The sequence below is a fragment of the Globicephala melas genome, chromosome 5 (genome assembly GCF_963455315.2).
Source record: "Globicephala melas chromosome 5, mGloMel1.2, whole genome shotgun sequence".
NCBI classification, from domain to species: domain Eukaryota; kingdom Metazoa; phylum Chordata; class Mammalia; order Artiodactyla; family Delphinidae; genus Globicephala; species Globicephala melas.
Window position 1 is genome coordinate 136,505,585 of NC_083318.1, and position 25,439 is coordinate 136,531,023.

General features: G+C 41.9%; 1 protein-coding gene across 4 annotated transcripts in view; it reads left to right on the forward strand.

Annotated features, from left to right (window-relative positions):
* Positions 1–25,439, forward strand: part of SPMIP2 (sperm microtubule inner protein 2) — a 158,651-nt gene that overhangs the window by 987 nt on the left and 132,225 nt on the right. For 3 of the 4 annotated variants that reach the window (XR_009564141.2, XR_009564140.1, XR_009564143.2), the window contains exon 3: positions 1,855–2,000. The gene's annotated coding sequence lies outside the window, so the exon portion shown is untranslated. Of the gene's footprint in view, positions 1–1,851; positions 2,001–25,439 lie in introns of all 4 variants that reach the window. The other variant, XR_009564142.2, reaches the window with a different exon arrangement.

Genomic DNA, 25,439 nt, shown 5'->3' on the forward strand with positions numbered 1-25,439 from the left:
GAACCCGTGTCCCCTGCATCGGCAGGCGGACCCTCAACCACTGTGCCACCAGGGAAGCCCCTAGAGCTTGGTTTTCATCTGGCTCCCCTTCCCCACCCGCATCAAGTTCGTGCTTTGCTGTCTTTATGGAGGCCGCACTCAGGAGGATTGCTACTTTGAGAACCTACCACGCTGAACACTTTTCAACTTTTCAAACATAACTTTTTCGACATCTAGTTTATTGTAAACACTTGGAATAGGTTATGAAACGAACGTTTTAGGGTCCCGAAGTCACCTGTGTGGCATTAAACAGATGGTGTGGCTTCCAAGAGACGGGACCGTCCTGGCCGAACCTCCTGAAACAATCTTACAAATTATCTCTCTAGACCCTTAATGTTACCCTGTGTTCCAACTGCTTCCCCATATTTCTCTCGAAGCCCTTAGTTGAAACCCAGCATCCAATTCTTTATGACCTAGACCACCACCACCTTGAATAAGTGTCATTACAGCTCTGTGAAGAGAGAGGAGAAGAAAAGTCAGATCCAATGAAGTGAAAAAATGTACCTGACATCTCCATCTGGTGCCCGGTAGACATCTCAGAATTCACCTGCGCAAACCAGGCTCCAGATCTCCTGCCCCAGACATGCCCCAGCCACAGACTTCCACATTCCTGCTAATGGCATCTACCTCTGTCACCCCTTGCCCAGGTGAAGAGCCTTGGCTTCTTTCTTGACTCTTTCCTTTCTCTTACCAACCCCCCCACCCCGGGTTTCAGTAAACCTGTCAGCTCAACCTTCAGAGTGCCATATCTGGAATCTAACCTCTACCCACCACCTCAACGGCCATGACCTTGGTCCACACCAGCATCAGTTTTTGCCTGAGCTTTGCAGTAACCACTTACCTGGCCTCCCTCTTTCTGCCCTTGCCTCCAGCACCAGGGAGTCGGGGTGAGTCTTTTCACTCCAGCTCATGTCATTCCTCTGCTAAAAACAACAACAAAGGGCTTCCCTGGTGGCGCAGTGGTTGGGAGTCTGCCTGCCGATGCAGGGGACACGGGTTCGTGCCCCGGTCCGGGAAGATCCCACATGCCGCGGAGTGGCTGGGCCCGTGAGCCATGGCCACTGAACCTGCGCGTCCAGAGCCTGTGCTCCACAATGGAAGAGGCCACAACAGTGAGAGGCCCACGTACCAACAAAACAAAACAAAACAAAAAACAACAACAACAAAAAGTCCATTAGCTCCCCACCACTTTTTTTTTTTCAAGGTCCTTATTTATCATGGCCTAAATGACCTATACAGCTGGTTCTCTTTCCCTCCCCACCCCCGCCCCTTTATCTCTCTGACCTCATCTCCTACTATTCTACCCCCTGCTCATTTCCCAGACACACTGGCCTTCATGCTGCTTCTAGAACACAGGAAGCAAGCCACAGTCTCATGGCCTTTCCTTCTGCTGTTCCGCTGCCACCTGAATTAGTGACCCACTCCCCTAGGCCACCAGAAAACCAAACCAAACCAAACCTCTAATGGTGTTCCCTCGCCTCCTTCATGTCTTTATTCAAGTGTCACGTTCCCTGTATCTCCACATGCCCTGGTTCTCTCCCTTGCTTTGCTTACCACCATCTGACATACGACGGATTTTACTTACTTGATTTATTTATTGTGTCCCTCCACCATAACGTAAGCTTCCGACGTCAGTGATTTTTTTGTTCCTTTTGTTCACTGCTGCACCCCCCAACGTGATGTAAATGAATGAATAACTATAGTGCTACCTTGTATGTGTATGGAACTGATACGTACATTATCTCTGTTGGGGAAGGGGAGGCTAGGAGAGAAACGTAACCTCTCTGAGCCTGTTTTCTCTTCTTTTAAAAGCAGATGAAGATGGCCTACCCTGAAGATTTTCGAGGATCCAGGAGAATCCACACCAAGTGACCGTGACTTGTAAAGCGCTTGAACCACGGTGTGTGCTCAACAAATGGTGGTTATTTTTAAGATCGTCCTCATCATCCCAACCCTCTGAGGTTAGTGGAACGGTTATTATCATTCCTGTTTACAGATGAGGTAACAAAGACTAAAATAGGTTGTGTGACTTGCCCTAGTTCCAGGCCTGCCTGGAAGTTTGGAAGGGCCCAGGGCAAGCTAATGTAGACCCCATCGTAAATGCCTAAAGCTATAAATTAACTGGAACGCCGTGTGGCAGTGACTACTGGCTTCCGGCCTGAAACGCACACCCCATTTTCTTCCCATCTCTGCTCCATCACGTATTACAACAAGGCTCATACACGCGAGGACACCCTAGCCTGCGCACCATACCCCTCACAAAAGCCACCCCCGGCGATTCCTCCAGCCTTGGACAGTCAGGCCTGGAAGTGGCAGGGCAGTAAGTTCCAGGGCCTAAGGTGTTCAGAAAGCATGGAATTCCTTGTCCCATGGGGAGGGTGAAGCCGGAGCAGGGCCCCTCAAAGCCTAGGCAGTGGGCAAGAACTCAACTCACCCAGGCCGCACAGCCAGAAAGCTGTGACTTACAGATGCAAACCCAGCTCTTTTTGTTCTGAGTGCTCTGCTGTGATACTGAATTGCCCCAGTGACCTCAGGTGAGGCCTAATAGTATGTCTTGTCCACCAACAAAATGACTAACTCGCTGTCAACCTCTAAGCTATCATTTAATTTCAGTTAAAGTTAATTTTCCCGCTACTTATAATTACTTATGTAAGTACGTTAATAATGCCATTCGGCATCTAGGACACCTGGTACTTGGCATGCATTGCTTCGTTTTATATATTTTATATAATGTATTTTATATAATAAAATATATAGGCTAGGTGTTTACAGTCATCTTTTAAAGTGAGTAGATTTTTTTTTAATTTGTTATTTTTTTATTAACATTTGAGCACCAACAGTATGCTGTGTATACCATGGGTGACAGAATTAGACACAGACCTGCCAGTTTGCCAGTTAGCCTAAACCAAACTGCTCCGGTAACCATAAAGTAAGCCATTTATTATGCTGCTTCATAAAGGCACGTATAAAGATGATAGCTTCTTTGTTCTGTTTCTACAACCATCATATTATCTAGAAAGTCCTTAGGGGATAGAGAGACAGAACACTGTGTTTTAAGTCTAGAAATGCATTTCAAGTTCTGGCCTTTATACCATTCGACTTGTAACTTCAAAAAGCCTTGATGATTCCAACAGTAAAACCTAATATTAATACATCTCTAAATATATTATATAGGTTAGGTGTTTACAGTTATCTTTTAAAGTGAGCAGATATTTTTTTTAATTCCTATGGGTCCAGCTACAACATAACAGTAATACTGATACATCTACATCTATCTATCTATAGTCATTTTGTTCAAAAAAACGCCTTGAACGTTCACTGTTCCGTCAATAAATATTGATATTTATTGCATGCTGTCTACTAGGTACTGATCTCTATGTTTGGAGTACCAATGGTGGATAAGACAAGCGTGCTCCGTTTCCTGGCCTTGTGGGAGCTGACTCTGTGTGGCAGGCATTTGCCTCATTTACTCACCTCATCTAGGAGAACGGCCAGGGCACTAGGATCTCTTGTCTTAGAACAATCTGCCCTGTTCTAAGACAAGAGATCCCTCTCGTTACCATCTTGTCCAGCTGTTACAACTGTCTGAAAGCAAGGTTTAGAGCTGAGAGGGGTGGAGTTCTAGTAAAGGTGTTCCTCCCATGAATCGGGCTCCTCCCAGACAATTTTTATTCACATTGTTTTGCAGTTACTTGAATCTCAGGAGAGTGGAGGGCTATAGTTTAGACACTGTATCGCTTTCAACAGAGCACACTCCACTAGGAAATATTGTATCTACCTGCAAATAGCATTCCAGAGTCCCTGGTAGAGGATACAGTTACAGAGCCCAGGGAGAGACAGTGAATACATAGCAGAGAGCTCATGAAACAAGTTAGATGAAGTGTATCGAATACACAATTAGACTCAGACTCTTAGGTTTGATTTTATAGGAATCCTAATAAATTCAGAGCTGAGGATGTTGTCACATGAGTAAGAACGATGCTAAATCTCGATGTGTAGGTATTTTGGACTTGATTCTAAAAGAAGAAACCATTTTTTCCTAATCTATCAATATTATGACCTTGGTTCTGCCTTGGCCACAAAATTAAATAAAAATATAAGTCAGAAATATATATTTGAGCTAACAAATAAAACTGTTTTATCCGGTTACACGATTGCATCCTGCACCCTGACAGAACCACTTTCTTCTGCTGATGTGTTTGCATTTGAACTATTGGACCAGTGGGAAAGCACAGTCTTCTTTAGTTCCTGATTGTGAGAAAGCTGATGCGACATTTCTTAAAGGAAATGCGGTGTTAAACTTTTGATCCGCTGTCAATTCCTTCTGTTGTTGCCTAGTGTTTGGCATTTATTTTTATGAATCGCCCTGTGGAACTGTAGTGCAAAATCAGTCTGCCAATTTTAAGGAGACCTCTAAAAGGGTTTAGGTAAAGTATGCAGATTCAGGGTTTTTTTGTTTGTTTTGTTTGTTTTTTTTAAGCCTGAAAATAGGTAAAATTAAGGACTTCAGTTCAAAACCTAACGATGTAATTGCCACTACACAGTCAATGGGTGTTTAATGCATAGATTTTAAAAGCCCATGCTGGATATCATGAATGCTTAAATTAATTATGCAGAGAGAAAAAAAAAACCCTTCCATTTCAAACACGCACAATGGAACATTGTATAAAATTGTATCTGGGTTTCTCCAGTTATGTTAAGGTGGTTGCATACAACTGAAATTACATCCACAAGCGCACTGGTATGCAGTGCAGAATTTGTAAATGTGTTCCAATGAAGAAAAGCAGCTACAATTATCACCAGCTCTGGTCTCCAAGTGGTATTCAAGGGGAAAGCAAGTGTGCTATAATACAGCTGTCTGCTGTAAGAGCTACAAAATCAGACAAGGTCTGTGGGGGGGGGGGGGAAGCGGTATTCTTGACCAGCTGTGATTTTTTTAAACACCAATACTAGCAATCATTCTGAAGTCATGATTATTTAATATTTGTTAAACCCAAGACTAGTGCTAGACACCATATGTACGTAAACAAAGACCGAGAGAGTCTGTGTGTTGAGCTTGCAAATCTAAATTAGGCAAAGGAAGTGAAGGGCAAACAAGGGCGTGGGAAACACGCACTCAGGGCCCGTTTGGAAAAGGAGGCTATTTTGTTGCATTGTATGTTAGTTTTAACTATCAGAAGGTGCGTTATTTCGCAGCACAAAAATTTAAAGGAGGGAAGTCCGGAGTGGGGAGCGGGGAGCACATTGCTTTTATGGGGGTTGAAGGAGGAAACCTTCAATATAAAGATATATCAAGTTAGAGACCTGAAAGAGGAAAGCACCAGTAAATGGCAAAAAACAAGACAAAGCTAAAAGCAAAAAAACTCTGACCATTGGCTGGGATCTGATACAAGAAGCAGTAAAGACAATAGGTGAGCTATAGCTCAGAAGAGAACCTTCCGAGCCCTGGAGAGGCACATCACGACGGCCCTGCCCATCCTCAGTGTTCTTATATGAGCATTTTACTTATCACATAAGTATGACCAGTGATAAGTGCTGGTAAGACATTTAAGACTGAGTTTGCTTCCGTCTCATGCTTACCTCACCTACGAGGAATGAGCCTGTGGCATCATAGCTGTCTGTAAGAATCCAAAGGTAATTAAGTCAGGGTAAAGACCGAGTAAACTCACAGTACTCCACCCACACCTGGTTGGGTGCATCAGGGACGGGGCTGTTGACACAGAAGATAGCATAGAAGTGATTGGACTAACAGAACTTTATCACGTTGCTGCAGGGGGAAAAAATGTCATCTTTTTCCCAGTGGAGTCAATAAAATGCAGCTTTATAAGGGCAGAGCGGAATATATGATATAGTGGGAAAACCTTAGAATCTACTATCACACAGCCTTGAATTTGAAAGCCTTTTCTGATAGACATGAGCTCTGTGACCTTGAGGAAAGAGCTTAACCTCTCTGAACGTTAGTTTCTACCTTTGTAAAATATAGTTTAAAAATATCTTTCTTGCTAGATTACTAAGACAATGACTCAAAACAGGATTTATAAAAGTAAATATTCAGGAATTCCCTGGTGGCCCAGTGGTTAGGACTCTGCACTCTCACTTCCGAGGTCCTGGGTTCAATCCCTGGTCGGGGAACTGAGACCCCACGTACAAGCTGTGCGGTCCAGCCAAAAAACCATTTTTTTTTAATTTAAAAAGTAAATACTCTTTCTCATCTCTCCCTTCCCCTTAAAGGAATAGCTTTAGTCAAAGAATATTTATATGGCCCTTCAAATTTCTAGGAAAGAAAGATTTTAGGTTAAAAATATATTGACCTAATTGACTTTACATACAGAATTTTGAACTTAGAGATAGTTCTTTTATTTAGTCTATTTTAGTAAATAAACTTTAATTACTTATAGCAGGTAGCCCAGAGCCTCAAAGGTAGATAATGTTTTACCTGGGGCAGTGGTTCCTAGCTGGGGATGATCAGTAGTTTCACAAGGCTAAGAGTGCTGGCAGAGCTAGGCAGGGCTGCTGCCTCCAGAAAGAAAGCCTTCCGCGCTCCACAGGGCGGAATAGGAGCTGCTTCTCAGATGCATCAAACCCAAGTCTGATGGCATCTCTGCTTTTATCAAATAAATGAAAAACCAGAATTGACTCTTACAAATATTGAATCTATTGCCAGGTTTATGTCCATCTCAAAAAGCAAGGGATGACTGCCATCTACTAATCTGTGTGTTATTGTCCCATTTTTTTATTGTCCCATTGTTGTGTCAGAATTATTGATTCCAAATATGAACATGTGAAAATCTGCACCTAGCACTCCAACGACTAGATCTAAAAAATATGTGTAAAAAATTAAATGAACCAGAGATCCCATTTAATTACAGACTAAAATTCACAGTGGTATTTTTTTTAATGTATTTTATTGAAGTGTAGTTGATTTACAATGTGTTTATTTCTGCTGTACAGCAAAGTGATTCAGTTATACATATACATATTCTTTTCCACTATGGTTTATCACAGGATATTGAATATAGTTCCCTGTGCTATACAGTAGGACCTTGTTGTTTATCCATTCTATATATAATAGTTTACATCTGCTAATCCCAAACTCCAAGTCCCCCACCCCCTCCCCCTTGGCAACCACAAGTCTGTTCTCTACGTCTGAGTCTGTTTTATAGATACGTTCATTTGTGCCTTATTTTAGATTCCACGTATAAGTGATACCATATGGTATTTGTCTTTGTCTGACTTACTTCACTTAGTATGATAATCTCAGGTATCCATGTTGCTGCAAATGGCATTATTTCATTCTTTTTGTGGCTGAGTAATATCCCATTGTATATATGTACCACATCTTCTTTATGCATTCATCTGTTGATGGGCATTTAGGTTGCTTCCATGTCTTGGCTATTGTGAATAGTTCTGCTATAAGTATTGGGGTGCATGTTTCTTTTTGAATTATAGTTTTCTCCTGATATATTCCCAGGAGTAGGATTGCAGTATCATATGGTAGCTCTATTATTAGTTTTTTTAATATATAAATTTATTTATTTTCGGCTGTGTTGGGTCTTCCTTGCTGCGCGCAGGCTTTCTCTAGTTGCAGCGAGCGGGGGCTACTCTTCGTTGCGGTGCATAGGCTTTTCATTGCAGTGTCTTCTCTTGTTGCGGAGCACAGGCTCTAGGTGCGTGGGCTTCAGTAGTTGCGGCATGCGGGCTCAGTAGTTGTGGCTCGTGGGCTCTAGAGCACAGGCTCTGTAGTTGTGGTGCATGGGCTTAGTCGCTCCGCAGCACGTGGGATCTTCCCGGACCAGGGCTCAAACCCGTGTCCCCTGCATTGGCAGGCGGATTCTTAACCACTGCGCCACCAGGGAAACCCCTATTATTATTTTTTTAAGGAACCTCCATACTGTTTTCCATAGTGACTCCACCAATTTACATTCCCAAGTGGTATGTTTGTGACAGTTGCAATTCGCATATTTTTAACAAATTTTCAGATCAAATCAATCTGTGCCTTACCTGGCCCATCATGGGCCAAAGAACGATGCTCCAGGAGCTCTCCATGGTCTCTGCCCAAGGTTAGCGGCAGGGTTACAAGCTGGTAACCGAGTAGAATCTGTGCAAACTTAACTTGAAGCATTTCTTCCACCCATTTATCTTTATGGTGATTTTAACACACACACACACACACACACACACACACACACACACACATCAACATCTATGGCAATTTGTGAACACAAAAGCACTGCAGAATTTTCAGAACAGATGCTAGCAGCAGCACTGACCCTGGGTCCTAGGCCAATTGGTTTTCTCCCGACAGTAATACTACAAGAGATCTCAGCAGAGCACCTGTTTAGCTCTTTGTGTGATGAAAGCATCTGCGGTCTACGCTACTATGTCAGATGCAAATTTCTCTGTGAGTCTCTTTCCTGGGACCTGTCAATATTAGAGTGCATTCCTTTTGCTGGCCAAGATATTCCTTTGACCTTTCTTTAAACACAATGAAATGGGAATTGGAGAAAATAAAAACTTTCTGAAAGGGTTTCAATTCTTCCTCCCCACCCCTACCCCTGGTCAAACAAAGTGCCAAACAATGTCCAGACCATCCCGTTGTCACTACACGATTTCTGTCCTTGCCGAGAAGTGGGATTCTTTTGAAGGATTCTGGGTCCAGGGTTGGGCCAACTCATGCAAAGCTGGAGACAGACTAAACCGGGTCAGTGACCTCTGTGAACGAGGCTAGGCAACCACTGGTGGTAGGGAGGGATAGGAAGCAGGGTATGAGTGCCGACCACCTTCCTCGTCTTCTTTCAGAAAGAAATTGCGAGTCCATGGCGATATCCAGTCACAACTCTCATGCTTAATTTGGGAAATGTTGGAAACACGAATCAAAAGGCACTAGCAGCCCTGGTTTCTAAACAAAGAGCTTTTCAGCAGGGAATTTCAGATGCTATATATTCTTTCTTATATGCAGTTCACCCTCGGGAGGGGGGCACTGAGTCCTGGGCGTATATTGTGCAAGAAAAATTAACACAAGCAGTGAATCCCATCTTTTCTTGTGAAGATCAATAGTCATTACCGAACAATGCCAGGACTCTCAAAGACCATTAAGTTTTTTCCAAGGGATTTCCCCAGATGGGCTCCTGGCAATTCACTTATGTAACTAATTACAGTGGCTGACAGGTATTGAGTGCTCGCCATGCCAAGCACTGTTCTGTGTCCTCCGGATGCACCGTCGTAATCGATTTTCCAATGACCCTATGAGGTGGCCACTGTTACCGTACAGGCGTTACAATTAGGTGGAGCTGAGACTTGAGGTCCCCGAGCCAGGAGCTGAACACATGCTCTCGGGTGCCGAAGCACACGTGTTCAGCCCTCATTGTGGGGTTCTCAGATCTTCCTTGGTTTACTTCTTAAACTTAGAGCAAGAACCAGAATTAACCATTTGATGGTAATTAAGATGACTTTTAATCCTCAGCCCTATTTTCTTCTGTCCCTGGGAAATGTGACATTCATGACAAATGTGATGATACCAAACCTGAATTCCAGCCCAGACAATGCCCCAGACCTCCAGGCTTGCCCACAGGACATCTGCATAAAGATGTACACAGATACCTCAGAATAGGCATGGCCAATAAAAACAAATGAAGTACTTAGGGCTACATACCAGAGCTGTATGCAGAAAACTGCAAAAACTCTGATACAAGAAATCGAAAATGTCTAAGTAAAATAGGGAGGAACACCATGTTCATAAATCAGAAGACTCAATCTTAAGATGTCAGTGTTTCCCCACTTACTTTATTGAATCTGTGCAATGCTAGTCAAAATCTCAGCAAACTTTTATGTAGGTATTGACAGTCTGATTCCAAAATTCACATGGAAAAGCAAAACACTTCTGATAAAAAATGACCAAAGTTGAAGGACTCACCTTACCCAGTTTTAAGACTTACTATAAAACAACATTCATCAAGGTGAAGGATAGGCACATAGACCAATGGAACACAATAGAAAAACCGGAAATAGACCTGCAAAAATATAATCAGCTGATTTTTGACAAAGGGGCAAAGGTAATTCCATGGGGAAAGGGGCCTTTTCAACAAATTGGGCACCCATGTGCAAAATTGACACGTTCAAATTCAAACTCAATATCTTTCCTCTGAAATCTCTCTCCAGGTGTATCCGTATCTTGGAGGATGACATAACCTTACACCTAGTTGCTCAGGCAAAACCAGGCATCATCTTTGACTCACTTTCTGACTTTCAGTCCCTGAGTTCAATCCTTAAAATTATGTTGAATCAGGGAATTCCCTGGCAGTCCAGTGGTTAGGACTCCATGCTTTCACTGCTAAGCAGTGGGTTCTATCCCTGGTCGGGGAACTAAGATCCCACAAGCCGCATGGTGTGGCCAAAAAAAACGTCGACTCACTCATTAAATTACGTTGAATCGCAATGCAGTCCTCCCTGCCCCTCTACTACCATTGACCTAGTCTGGGCACTCTTTCCCCCGAGCCTTATCTCCTGTCTCCGATACCCCCCCCCGCCGCGCGCACACACACACACACACACACGCATACACACAATGCCTCTGAAGGAGCAGCATGGGAATTTCAGAGTATTCCCACGCAATTAGCAGAGGAATCTATTGCTTTCCTAGCACCATTTGCAAAAGTGATACCTATTCAACATTTTCTAAAAGAACATGTTGCCATGATGCTTTTTATGAGAAAGATGAAAAGACATTACCATTAGTCATGTTGAAAGAAGGACCATAAGTTGTATAGAGAAGGCAGGCAAGGGTAGGACCCCTTTACCCTGCAGCTGCCTCCGAAGTGCGGGCCCCATCTTTCGGTGGGAACCCAGCCAGTGCCTGGCTCTTCCCCCTGACTGGCTCCCCTCCTGTTAGAAACTGCCTGGGCCTTTGCACAGAAGGATCTTTGAAAAAGGCAAATCGATCGTATAATCCCAAAGCTGAAAGCCCTTCCTTCAGTGGCTTTCTAACACTTACTCCATAAGACATAAGCCCCTTGTTTCTTATTCCAGAGCCCTGTCAGGTTTTCTCCTCCACCACTTTCCACCCACATAACTTCTATTCCAATCATTGCTAACAATAGGGTCTACAAGGATTTGCCAAACTCTCTTAATTCCTCAATGCCTTGTGTATTCACCTCTTGCCCAGAAGTCTCTTCCCTACAAGGTTCACCTGCAAAATTCTTACTCCTCTTCAAGGCCTTCCTAAGCAAAGGTCTGTGGGCAGGTGACGTTACATAGCAAGATGGAACAAGTGTCCAAGACGCATGAGTCCTAACCTAGATTCTGTCTTGCTACATACCAGCTGCTTGTCCAGAGGCAACTCACATGCCTCCCATGAGCCTCAGGGCCTATTTAAATGGAGACAATATTAGCTAGATAACATGAGCCAAGCACCTGGGAAGGGAGTTTATGGCCATGGCAAAATGTTTCAGCCGGGCAGACCTGTTAAAATATTTTCCCCGAGATTTGTATTGATATGTCCAGGCACCTTTCCTACTAGTAATTTGTTTGACTTCTGCCAAATCCACCGTCCTTTACCCCTGCTTAAGTATAGCTGTTGTAGTTAGGACTTTCCTGGTCTAGGACCACTATTGTTCTTGTTGCTGTGACCATCATTGTTTATTATTGTATCATTATCCCCTGATTCCTCACCGTTCCTCCGCACACACACCAGGTAGTGTAGGGCTTCTCACTCTGTGCTCCCAAAGCAGCTTATATGTACCATACTTACAATACTTTTTTTTTTTTGGCGGTACGTGGGCCTCTCACTGTTGTGGCCTCTCCCGCTGTGGAGCACAGGCTCCGGATGTGCAGGCTCAGCGGCCGTGGCTCACGGGCCCAGCCGCTCTGCAGCATGTGGGATCTTCCCGGACCGGGGCACGAACCCGCGTCCCCTGCATCAGCAGGCGGACTCTTAACCACTGCGCCACCAGGGAAGCCCACAATACTTTTTACATTATTCTATAATCATGTGTTATACAACTGCCTCTCCAGGTGACCCTGAACTCCTTGAGGACAGAGCCCATGTATTTTGTGTGTGTTCTGAGAACACTGGACCTGGCTCAGAGTACGCTGTCACTAAATTTTTAGTAATTGGATGAATAAAGGAAGAAACTATATTTTATTGATTGGGAGAGAATAAGAAATATTGCTTTATTGATTCCTAGCAGTTTCTGAGCTCCTAGAAAGCTGATGTCGTAGAAGAAATTCATCAAAAGAAACCAGTTAGCTGGCTTTTAAAGGACTGGACTTCCTCAGAAAGCAATGGGCATTTGGCCAGTGCCTTCTAGGGTCGACTGAACTCAGGTCTTCATGTGTGTGTGTGCCTAAATCCGTTTATCTAAATGATCTAAAATGACTGAAATGATCTTCAAAGCTTACATTTCTTTGATGAATCTAATGAATTAAAGCTATAGTCCTCCAGCTATCTTACAGACTACGGAAAACCCCCAATCCTAGCTCCGTATAATATCAACTGTGTTTCTTTTGATTCTTGGCATTCTAGTTTGAGTGATTATGTCGTTTCTCCCGTATGGAAAAGTTGAAAAAACAGTACGTATTCTACCACATTTTTGTCACATTTTGAATTTTCTCTCTAGCTCTAGCTCTGTCTTTGTCTCTCTCTGTCTCTCTCTCCCTCCCTCTCTCTCTCTCTCTCTCTATATATATATATACATATATATATATATACATGTTACACACACTTTTTTTTTTTTGCTGAACAATTTGCAAGTTACAGACATCATGACAGTAAACCCCTAAATATTTCAGCATACACTTCCTATTGATGAGAACATTTCCTATGAAATCACAATACCAGTACAATTCCTAAGAAATTTAATTTGATTATATCTAAAATTTGGTCTCTATATTCAAAGTCTTTCGATTGCCCCTAAGATACCTTTTTATTGTTGCCAATGCTTCCAACCATTATGCATTTCATTTGGTTTCTTTTCCCTTTTGAAGGAAGACTAAAGGAGCGGCAGTGGACGCATCTTCATGTTTTGAGTAAGCAGAGACATTTAGACATATTATTGTTATTTATACTAGAGATGGTTTGTAGGGGCTCCAGCAAACTGAGGACATTTAGAGGTGTGTCCATTACTAGGGAGTGTTGAGTAACAGAATAGACAGACTTAACAAGTATATATTTAGGGCACCAGCATAGCAGGGACATTTTAAAATATATATTTTGAAAGAATTCAAGAGAAAGAAAGGGGAAAATAAAGGAAGGAAGGGAGGGAGGGAGACAGGAGAGAAGAAAGGAAAAAGTGTCAGAAGGAAAATCAGAATTTGTTGGACTCTATCCTATAAATTAGTGGTTTTTTATTGTTACTGTTGTTTAGAATCACATGTGGGGATGAGGCACTGTGGGTTTTTTTCAGTGTTTAGGATTTTCTTTTTTTTTTAATTTAATTTTTATTTGATATTGGGGTATAGTTAACTTACAATGTTGTGTTAGTTTCAAGTGTACAGCAAAGTGATTCAGTTATACATGTGCATATATCCATTCTTTTTCAGATTTTTCCCTTATAGGTTATTACAAGATATTGAATATAGTCCCCTGTGCTGTACAAGATTATTTTATATATAGTAGTGTGTATCTGTTAATCCCAAACTCCTAATTTATCCCTCCCCCCGACCTTTCCCCTTTGGTAATCATAAGTTTGTTTTCTCTGTCTGTGAGTCTATTTCTGCTTTGTAAATAAGTTTATTTGTATCATCTTTTTACATTCTGCATGTAAGTGATATCATATGATATTTGTCTTTCTCTGTCTGGCTTACTTCATTTACTATGATAATCTCTGGGTCCATCCATGTTGCCACAAATGGCATTATTTCATTCTTTTTTATGGCTGAGTAATATTCCACTGTGTGTATATACCACATCTTGTTTATCCATTCCTGGTGTTTAGGATTTCTAAGGGTCTGTGACCGGGGTCTGTGAAAAGACAGCCCAGCATGATCTGGGGGCACCTGACCTAACCAGGAACAATGATGTGTGGTGACCACATTGGGAATGTGATATCAGCCAAAAAAGTGTCTAAGTTCAAATATGCTTTTAAAAAAACAAAATATAATTTCTTATACGACAGGATGAGTGGTAGGTTGTCTTCAGGTAGATGCAGGGTGAGTTCAACCCTGTTTAACCTCAGGTGTCAAGCATTGTTCTGGTTTCTATGAGTAAGTTTCGTAACACAAAATCCATTTGATAGCTTTGCCCTGCATATATCCAAACTATAAGATTGCTCCACCCCCTATAGAAATAGCGCATAGGGCTTCCCTGGTGGCGCAGTGGTTAAGAATCTGCCTGCTAGTGCAGGGGACACGGGTTTGAGCCCTGGTCTGGGAAGATCCCATATGGTGTGGAGCAACTAAGCCCGTGCACCACAACTACTGAGCCTGTGCTCTAGAGCCCTCAAGCCACAACTACTGAGCTCGTATGCCACAACTACTGAGCCTGTGCGCCTAGAGCCTGTGCTCCACGACGGGAGAAGCCACCACAATGAGAAGCCCATGCACCGCAACGAAGAGTAGCCCCCACTCGCCGCAACTAGAGAAAGCCCGCACGCAGCAATGAAGACCCAATGCAGCCAAAAATAAATTAATTAATTAAAAATAAATTAAAAAGGGAGATAACCTTCTAAAAAACACAAAAGTGTACAAACTTTTGTAATTGAACCTCTCCTCTAAGCATACCTCTTCATTCCACACAAAAAGATAATTCATCCTCACTTGTTTTCTTAAATTTGTAGGTAGCTAACTAGTTCATAAAACACAGCATATTGACAGGACCTAATCCTTAGTTTTTTGACCAAGCAGCTTTGAGTAACTTCAACGAGTTCCTTAAATCAAAATACCAGATTTCCCTTGCGGTCCAGTGGTTAAGATTCTGCACTTCCACTGCAGGGGGGCAGGTTCGATACCTGGTCAGGGAAATAAGATCCCACATGGTGTGGCCAAAAAAATTAAAAATCAAAATACCATAGTAACATTTACTGCACTTACTGTATGTAACTGTGTAGTTAAACTGGGGAATGTTGTCCCCTGTGGTTCCAGAAGCACTTTAAACGTAATGGAAATTACAGTGCACTCTGGAGAGATTGATGAGAATGTTAATTAAAATCAACTTGTCCCAGTATTCATTTTTCCAGAATTGAAAAGGATGATGAGTATGGGAAACTGACATGTTTTCAAAATATGACTGCTTCTCAAAGCTATGCTTTTAAACAAAGTCTAATGAACCTTCAGAAAAGATGATTTCTCTGAGAACATCACATTTTTACCTCAAAAAAATTACGTGATCATTTATACTTAGCATACATGAGGGTCTCCTCTGAATTAATGAAACGTGAAAGAAAGAAGGCAATTTCTGACAGTATCTGTGAAATCCATAGGATTTCATCTCCCAAGGCATGGCCTAGTCACAGTTTTACTTTGATGTGCACACACAGTATGTATTAACATTGACAGGAGTTAAGCACACAATTTAAAGGAGAAAATTGTACCATTTTGAATCCATCTCCCAGATGATTAAAAAGCATCAAAGAACTACATTTAAATAGAAATATGAATATAACTTAAAATACCAGGAGCCAAGAAATTCAGCTCTGATGATGCTGTCAGGAAGCGGGTGGGGTCACGGAGATTCACAAGTTTCATGTCATAGCTAGTAAGCGCTTGAACTGTGAAATTGCATCAGTTATTTACCTGCCAATTCACAGCCAGAATTGTTCCTGAAACCTAGTTTTCCTTACGAGCAGATTAATTTCATTTAGGAAAATGTAGTTGAAATTGGTTTTACTAAAATTATATGTATTTTATTTGAAGATAATATTTCAGCACTTCACCAAATACCATTCTTTTTTTTAACCTGTTAATTGTTTTATTCATTAATATACATGAATTATATAAATGCATTATTAAATAAAATAAATTGAAAAGTAATTGCACAGATAATGCAAAGAGGAGAAAGCACATATAGCTGAAAAATAATTGTAAAAATTTTCAGCCAACAGCATATATAGTTCGTCCTTCCAAATTTGCCCTGTCTTGCTGCAAATACTAGAATCCGAGGATGCCCAAGTTCCTTATATAAAAGGGTGTAGTATTTGCATAAAACCTAGGCACACCCTCCCTGATACTTTATATATATATATATATATATTTTTTTTTTTTTTTTTTCAAATACCGTTCTTAACTTCCCAGTCCCAGTCCTGAGACCCTTCATCTTTTCTGAACTCGTATTTGGTCAGCCCTCCCCCCATAAGGTCCAAATACAAAACAAAGCAAAACACACACACACACACACACACACACACACACACACAGAGGAAAGGTGAATTGTCAGATTTACATTCTCCTTCCTTCTGCTCGATTTTTTTCTTCAGGGTTTTTTCTCCTCAATTAGAGTAGAACAATTTTTCAAGTGTGCTCGTGTAAGCCAGGTGCATTACTTGTCTGTGTCGTGTCTCAATGGGGACATGACGGGAGGAGATGGGAAAGTCAAGATTCTAGCATGCTGTACACTTAGAATCCCAGGTGCTTCTTGACTCATCATTTCATTTCCAGAAATTGATTATTAGGAAATAATCATGATGAATTGGGCGATTGGGATTGACGTGTATACACTGATGTGTATAAAATGGATGACTAGTAAGAACCTGCTGTATAAAAACATAAATAAACTAAAATTCAAGAAAAAAAAGAAATAATCAAGAGTTATTTGCAGCACTGTTTACAATAGTAATAAAAAAGTGATAACAGGGAATTCCCTGGTGGTCCAGTGGTTAGGACTCGGGCTCTCACTGCGGGGGAAGGGGAGGTGGAGTGGCCAGATTCAATGCCTGGTCTGGGAACTAAGATGCCACAAGCGGTGCAGCACGGCCAAAAAAAAAAAAAAAAAAGTGATAACAATCTAAGTATTCAGCAATAAAGGGCTTATTAAATAAATTATGCCAAAGCAATACAATAGAATACTATGCAGCTATTAAAATCAGATTTTCAAGGTTGTTTATTAACATGAGTATGTGCTCACATTGTATTTAGTGAGAATAAAAAAGTAGGCTCCAAAGCTAAATTTACAATGATCTCCCAATTTTTAAAAAGGGATAGATAGATAGAGACATAGAAATAGAAACAGGGGCAACTTTCAGGCACTTCCTTATATAGAACATCAAATGAAAGCAGAGCCTAAAATGAAATTCAGTATTCCCAAAAGTGTGCTTTAAATGCACGTAGAGCCCTGGCTGGTAAAACCAACCAATTTACCAACCAAAGGGCAACCACAAAAATTCCAAGTCTTCTTGACGAAAAATCAATGTTTTAATGCATCCATTTGGCTTTTAGATGACAAATTGGTGTATCAGTTGGAAATATTGATCTAGTAACGAGGTCCTGTTTGAATTGTGTTGTGACCGGCTCTGTCCCCGCAGGGAATGTGAGGGGTTTGTCTTTTTCCTGCCAGCCTCTCCCGTGGTGTCCTACCCATGGATCCCTCACGCTTTCTTCACCTCTTCATCCCCATCCGTCCTCTGCTAAAAATTGCCAGGCTTGGAAAGGTTCTCGAAAATTCATTCAGCCTAAGATAAAGTGCTGACCAGCTTAAGTACCTTCATGGCAGGTATTTGCATTTAGTAGGGGAAGAGCCCTGAATCCCTCAAAGTTTCTCCACTGGGGCACTATTTGCATTTTGGGGCGGGGCTATTGGAGGGCCAGTGTGAACGCCCCACCCCATCACCCTGAAAACCACAAAGTTCATGTAGGTCCAGGATCATCGTGTTCTATTCTGGACACTGGCTGATTGCTCAGGAGTTCATTTGTGTAAAGAATATGTACTGGGGACCCACTCCAGGCCAGACACCGTTCTGGGATTTCAGAGCGTCCTCTGGGCCTCACGATTCCTGCACAGGAATCATGAAATAAAACACATAAGACACTGAAGACTTCATTTAACAGAAATGATTCATACGCTGTTCATTCTAGTTTTTTTTTCTCTCTAATTTTTTGAAGCAAAAATTAAAAACAAAGGTTAGATTTAACTTGGAAAGCTCCATCTCACCAGGCTTCTGCTTTCGTTCACATTTAAAATAATATTTTTAGAGATACCTTGACCTTTGTGCTTTGTCATTTACCTGTGGACTTGAGACTCCCGATCACACCCCCGCTGTAAAATGAACAAGGAAATTAAAGCGCCACCTGCTTGCCACCACAATAGATCATCTGCGTATCTCGGTTTCAGTAGTGCATTTGAGAGGATGACGCTTTGTTCCATTAAATTGGAGCCTCTGTTTTTTTTTTTTTTCTTTCTCCCAGATGTTAATAACCACCACTCTGTTACTCAAGAGGTTTTGTCTAGGTAATTAAAGATCTCTTCACATCATGGTTGAATATAAAGTCCTAAATGAGTCATGCAGTGAACTTGGGTCTTTTGAGTTTAATGAGGTCAGTTTTAATGAAGGAAATTATTTTTTTGATAAATTTTAAAACTGTAAAAGAAAAATTCAATTATACATTCCTAATATAGCCACTTAAAATAGAATTTAAGCTTATTCAGTAATGAGAATAATTTGTAAAAACTATTGCAAACCTCAAACTTCATGTTAAAAAACAAAGAAGAATCCCCCTAGAAACACTCTCCTGAGAGAAAAACTCATTAAAGGAAAACTGTTTATTTATTATTGTTTATATGTTATCTTTTAAAAAAATGGACATCTGGATTTCACCCCAATTTTTTTGTTTTAAATAGTGAAGTGTATTCAATTTGGGGATGAAAATAATGTTTATTTTATTTTTATTTTTTAATTAATTAATTAATTTGGCGGCATTGGGTGTTTGTTGCTGCGCACGGGCTTTGTCTAGTTGCGGCGAGTGGTGTCTGCGCTTTGCAGTGCGCGGGCTTCTCATTGCGGTGGCTTCTCTTGTTGCAGAGCGCAGGCTGTAGGTGCACAGGCTTCAGTAGCTGTGGCTCGTGGGCTCTAGAGCACAAGCTCAGTAGTCGTGGTGCTGAGCTTAGTTGCTCCGTGACATGTGAGATCTTCCTGAACCAGGGCTCAAACCCGTGTCCCCTGAATTGGCAGGCGGATTTTTAACCACTGTGTCACCAGGGAAGTCCAATAATGTTTATTTTAACGGGAACTTGTTTTCTTAATATAATGGTTGTTCCATTAATATTCTAGCGATGACACATTACATGCATCTTTCAACTAACAGAAATAAGAACAATTACAAAAATAATCCAAAGTAACTGAAATCAATTACAGCCTGCTGTAAGCTGTATAATAATAACATAAACATATTCATCCAGAATTAAAACAGTAGGTCAGAAGAGCGATCTATTGGGAGTCAATATTCTATAATCATCAGGACAAAGTTCGGAAGCAGATGGGCCGGAATTTGAAAACGGGCTTAAACATTTATTAGAAGTGTGACCTTGTTTTAATAATCCTGTCTGAGCTGCAGGTTGTTCACTTGTTCACTTGTAAAATGGGGGCAATAGTACCTAATCTTTGAATCCAGTTGTTGTGAAGAATTCAGTGATGCTGGCAAGAAATGCACTAGAAAAGTCCCGATCCATCCATATATGTGAGAAAATCGATGGAACTTTTCATCATCAGAAAAGCCTCTATTGAAATTCAATATATGCCCTGGGACGTATTTTGGACAAGTTCTTAGTCCAGATCATTTCCCAGAGGGGAAAATGATTGGATTGGGAGACAGCGTATGGCAATGGGCTGTGCAAAGAGGGGAGAGCTTTCCTTCTCATTTTTAAATTAGCAAGTGTGGTTAGGTATCAATGACTAATAGTGATGTTTTGGGTTTAATGCTCATTGTGGAACTTCACTTATTTAATTTTTTGGTTGAGAGAGCCCGAACGAATGTTAAGTAGAATAATAGAAGAAAATTTATTTTTCCTAAACATAGTACTTCAAGAAAAATACAGAGGCAGCACAAGAGACAAAAGGGGCATTTGTTCCATCATAAGAGCATCCCACCTGCCGCCCCCTTTGCTCTGTGTTAATAGTATTTCCCTGGCAGCACCGTTGTGAGGCTAACTAACAAAGCCCTTGAAAAGATAGGAAGTGGTGTGTAGCCATTAATAACAGTTTGTTTTCCTACATTTAGAAGTAGTAAGCCAGCACAACTCACCGCTTTTCATTGTAATTATCAAAGGACCTCTTTTCAGTAAAATTCTAAGTGTAGTTTTAGAGCATTTATATCATTATTGGTGAAGTGGTTCTCTGGAGAACTTGGGGCACGGAGTTTATAGGATTAACAGTGAGCATCATTAAAACACCGTAACAGAAGACAAGATCGAGAAATAACTACAAAGGAGGGTTGGGGAACATTGGCAAAATATTCCCCAAGGAGAGGATGGGCAAGGGAGACATCCAAATCCAAGTTGTCCTCAATCTACCAACTGCTGTTTTTACTCTTGAAATGGGTACTTGTGAATTCACTTGGAATTTACAAGAAAATATTCCTAGGGAACCAACGTTGAAAATGGTGGTTAGGTCTCTCGCAGGCCTTGTGAAACCACTAACCCCCATGTAGCTGCACCAAAGAACACAACTTCCCTGCTGTTCCTGAGGGCTAAACAGCGACATTCCAACCTGCTGCCAGGATGCTGGAATATCTCCCAAGCTGCCAACCCCATAACCCCCCTAAAGTAGTTTCCTCCAGTCTCCTCTCCTACTGGGCCAACACAGAAGAAGTCGTCTTTGGAATTCCCTGTCGGTCCAGTGGTTAGGACTTGGTGCTTTCACTTCGGGGGCCCAGGTTTGATCCCTGGTCGGGGAGCTAAGCTCCTGCATGCCACGTGGTGTGACCACATTTAAAAAAAAAACAGAATTCTTTCCCTCGTGATGACAAAAGAAGAAAGAATTCTCAGGGAGCCAGTGTTAACAGGAAGGGGTAGTGACTGACATTTTAGGGATGTTCAAAGTTTGTTTTCAGGGCTTCGGAAAGGCCCACACCAGGGACTTGCTTCACTTTCTTTTACAATAAGTGTGTCATTGCTGCCCTGTGTTTGGTTGAGTTTATGGAAATAGCTGCGTTGCTTGTTGATCGTGAGAGGTGGGCACATGATAGCATCTATAAATCCCAGGCTACCCCTCTGCCCAGCCCTCTGTCCTCTGCAGAGCCTCAAGGGGAAGGTCACCCTGGACCACTTGAACTGAGGTGTCAGAAACCACAGAGAGGTCCCACCAGCCACCTCACAAGATCCTCTGATGACACAGCCTAACACAACCTCCTTTACAGTATTCCAACAACAACCGCAGTCAGAAATAACTCGGACATAACGCTAAAAAATAAAGTAAGCCTCAAAAGCTTTTCTTTTTCTCCCCTCAAAACATTAGCATGCAAATGAGTTAGCTAGTAGTCACTAGTAGCTTTTTCCCTGCAAAATTATTGGCTAATTATACCAATTATTACATTCTCAGCCTATCAGGCCATGCTGTGTTCATCGAGAGGCAAAAATGTTCCCTGGAGCCGATCCACAGGGCAACAAACGAAGTCATTTTGGGTGGTTCTTTCTTGCCAGGCGTGCTCATGGTCCGTGCTGACCACGGAGGCCTGGCCTCGGTCCACAGTGAATGGTTACAGCTCATCACTCAGGGTTCTTCAGAGATGAGTCCTCACTTGGCATCTCTCCCTTCTGAAACATCCATAAAAGGGAGCCATTGCCACATAAACGTGGACTCCGACGCACAGAAGGATCACCCTTATCTTTCAGGATGCTAGAAACCCTGATTGCATGGGTATGGACACATTTAAGTGATCGAGCATCCTTCCCTATACACTGTACTGCATTACATACAGTCATACTGAGGACAGTCTAACCAGATTAATGTCTTCAAAGTTAGCAAAATGCTCACACATCTGTCATTTGGTTGATATGAATAATGTCCAGGCATTAAAACTTAATCCCCATTCAGAAAAGTTTACTCCATATAGATCAAAGCTTAGTGAACTATTAAAGCTTTTTTAAACATAAGTTTAGGGTGGAATTGTCAAGATTCTACCAGACAATATGATGGGACTATTAGAGTGAATTTCAAAAAAATAACAAGACATATTTACATTTTATCATTTGCCAGTGTCTATATTATTTTAGAATCAATTAAACACTTGATGACTTTTGATGTTCGTTATGCCCAAAGTTTTCCTGACTCCTCTGTATTCACTGTATTATAAGTGTAGTCATCATTACATTGTGGGTTTTTTTTTTTTTTTTTTTTTTTTGGTGGTACGCGGGCCTCTCACTGTTGTGGCCTCTCCCGTTGCGGAGCACAGGCTCCGGATGCACAGGCTCAGCGGCCATGGCTCACGGGCCCAGCCGCTCCACGGCATGTGGGATCTTCCCGGACCGGAACACGAACCCATGTCCCCTGCGTCGGCAGGCGGACTCTCAACCACTGCGCCACCAGGGAAGCCCTACATTGTGGTTTTAAACCATTTGATAGCACAACACACTGTAGATTTTTATCTCTGATTTTCTTCCTCTCTCACAGTTTTGGTACAAATGTTCTGTTTATGGTCGGGCATGGTAATTCAGTTTTGAGGCAGGTTGTAACAAGAACCATCTGTCCTTTTCCCCTATCTGAGTCCTTCTGTCATGATTAATTGTTGTTACCAAAAAAAAAGTACCACCTCTTTGCTGGAGTTTTGCAAGAGGCTGCAGCCACTGCCTCTCTTTAGAGTAATGGAGCTTAAAATATGACATGCTTTGTTCCCTGTGGCCTTAAACACCCAGTCTCTGCTATCGTGGTTCCCAAGGCTTCCAGTAGATTGAGAGACGAGAGACGGGTGGAAACCACTCTTGGTAACATCAGACAATAACAAGATGGAGACAAAATTGAAATCGTTACTCAAGGATGTTCCACTTTGTATTAGGCATTTTGGGTGTCTGCCTCGTAGGGAATAAAAAACAACGGAAGAAAGTAATATACATATCATGTTCACACTGATACAAATGAGCTCCTGAAGAGGATGAGAAAATGCTGATACGAAGTGCAGCATGGTATGTCAAGGCTTGGTAGAACTTAAGTTAAAAACACAAATCCACGTTTCCTAAAGACCTCTGTTGTTGCCTAATTTCAAAAGCATCTGAAGAGAAAGAGAAAGGGGCCAGAACTAGGATTTAACTTTTATTAGAAGGAAATGCGCACTAGGAGGGACCAATGTGGGAGGAACCAAGGAAGAGAAAGGTCTGCTCAGAGGTGTTGCGTCATTAGCCCTGCAGCTCCCACTGCAGTTCGAGTGGAAGAGTACTGAGTTGTGGTACAAATTCTCAGAAATGCTGCCCATTTCCTAATTCAACCAGCATTTATCCAACCAGGATTGGATCTAGAGAAGGGGGAAGAAGATGCAAAAGGGATGGAGGATGTTGTTGCTTTTGTGTTCAGTCATCAAGGAACTTTAAACAAGTTGGGAGACAGACGTGAAACCTAGGACAACCATCTCAGCCTCTAGTGATGTGCTTTGCTGGACCACAAGGCTCCCTCCCTCTTTCCCAGAAATCCCCTTTCCTTAGTCTGCCCATCTTTCTGAAGTCCTCCCTGTTAGAGCCATCGTTCCTACTCAGGCTTTCTATGTAGGAAAAGATGTAGAACACACACACACACACACACACACACACACACACACTGAATCCCTATAAAGGCCCTCTTACAATATAAATATGTTACTCACAAGGGCTCATACAGTTCCAAACATTTCAGTCTTGGTGTAATGCCAAACAAGGTTCTCAGGAAATGAGACACAAGACGTGAAACAAAAATATAGGTAAAGAAGGAAAACCGGGCTTCCCTGGTGGCGCAGTGGTTGAGAGTCCGCCTGCCGATGCAGGGGACACGGGTTCGTGCCCCGGTCCGGGAGGATCCTACATGCCGCGGAGCGGCTGGGCCCCTGAGCCATGGCCGCTGAGCCTGCGCGTCCGGAGCCTGTGCTCCGCAACGGGAGAGGCCGCATCAGTGAGAGGCCTGCGTACCGCAAAAAATAAAAAAATAAAAAAACCTACAGGTCCAGTATACAGGAGCATTTCAGTGCCAATGTGATAAAGCTGGACTTTGGCTTATGAAGGGTGAAAAGGCAAAGGAGGCGATTACCAAGAAGAGAGTGTTAAGAACCTGGCAGTCACCTTCAGACTGGATCAGAAGAGGTGGAGACTGCGATTAGAGAAGTCAGTGAGGAGGCTGTTGACTTCTTCAGGAATAGAGAGACAAAAATACCTGCATTAAGTGATGTTATCATAAGAATAAATTAATATTTTGAGTAAGTGTAATATGCTGCAGGGACAGATTGGATATGAGAATTGAGGTTTCCCCTTGGGCAATGATTCCCAAGTTTTAATGTTAGGTATCTGTGAACTGGTGATGGTGTTGAAAGATACAGGACACTGGAAGAGATACCTAATTTGGTCAGTGGTGGCAGCATGGTGAGATGTTACCTTCCTTTCTAATTACTTTTTTTTTCCGCTTTTGTTGAGATGTAGTTGATATACAGCACTGTATAGGTTTAAGGTATACAGCATAATGACTTGATTTACATAGATTGTAAAGTGATTACCACAGTAACTTTACTTAACATCCATCATCTCATATAGATACAAAAGAAAAAAGAAAAAGAAAAGTTTTTTCCCTGTGATGGGATCTCTTAGCATCTACTCCTGAAAACTTTCATATGTAACACACAGCAGTGTTAATTATAGCGATCATGCTGTACATTACATCCCCAGGACTTATGTATCTCATAACGGGAAGTTTGTACCTTTTGACACCTTCATCTAATTCCCCCTCCCTCTCCCCTCCACCTCTGGTAACCACACATCTCATCTCTTTTTCTGTGAGGCAGTTTTCTTGTTGTGCTTTTTGGATTCCACATATAAGTGAGATCATGCAGTATTTGTCTTTTTCTGGCGAATGTTACTTGAAACACTTTTAGTCACATAAGCAGCTGGACATTTCCTGTTGCCTTAGGACCCAGGACTGAGTTTTCAGTGAGATATGGAGCAAAAGAAACATGAATCTGCAAGTCACAGAGATTTGAAGCCTTGAGAGTAAATGACCAGCAAGACCAGAGAGCTGAGGACAAGTTTCCTTGGAATGTTCATGGGAAAGGACTGAGTCATCATAACTGAGGGGAAATGGATAATCAGGGAGATGGAAGGAAAGTGAGAGCAAGAGCTTTAAGTAGGGTAAGATGATCAGTGGTATGAAAGGCTCGTCTAAAACAGTAATTTTTTTCTCACCCTATAATCGTTGTCTCCAGAATATAGAATTCTGACAGATGATCTCTTAGTACTTTGAAGTTATTCCACTGTCTTTGTCTTCCATTGTTACCGTTAAGAAGTCCTGTGTCATTCTATCCATCACTTCTTTGTG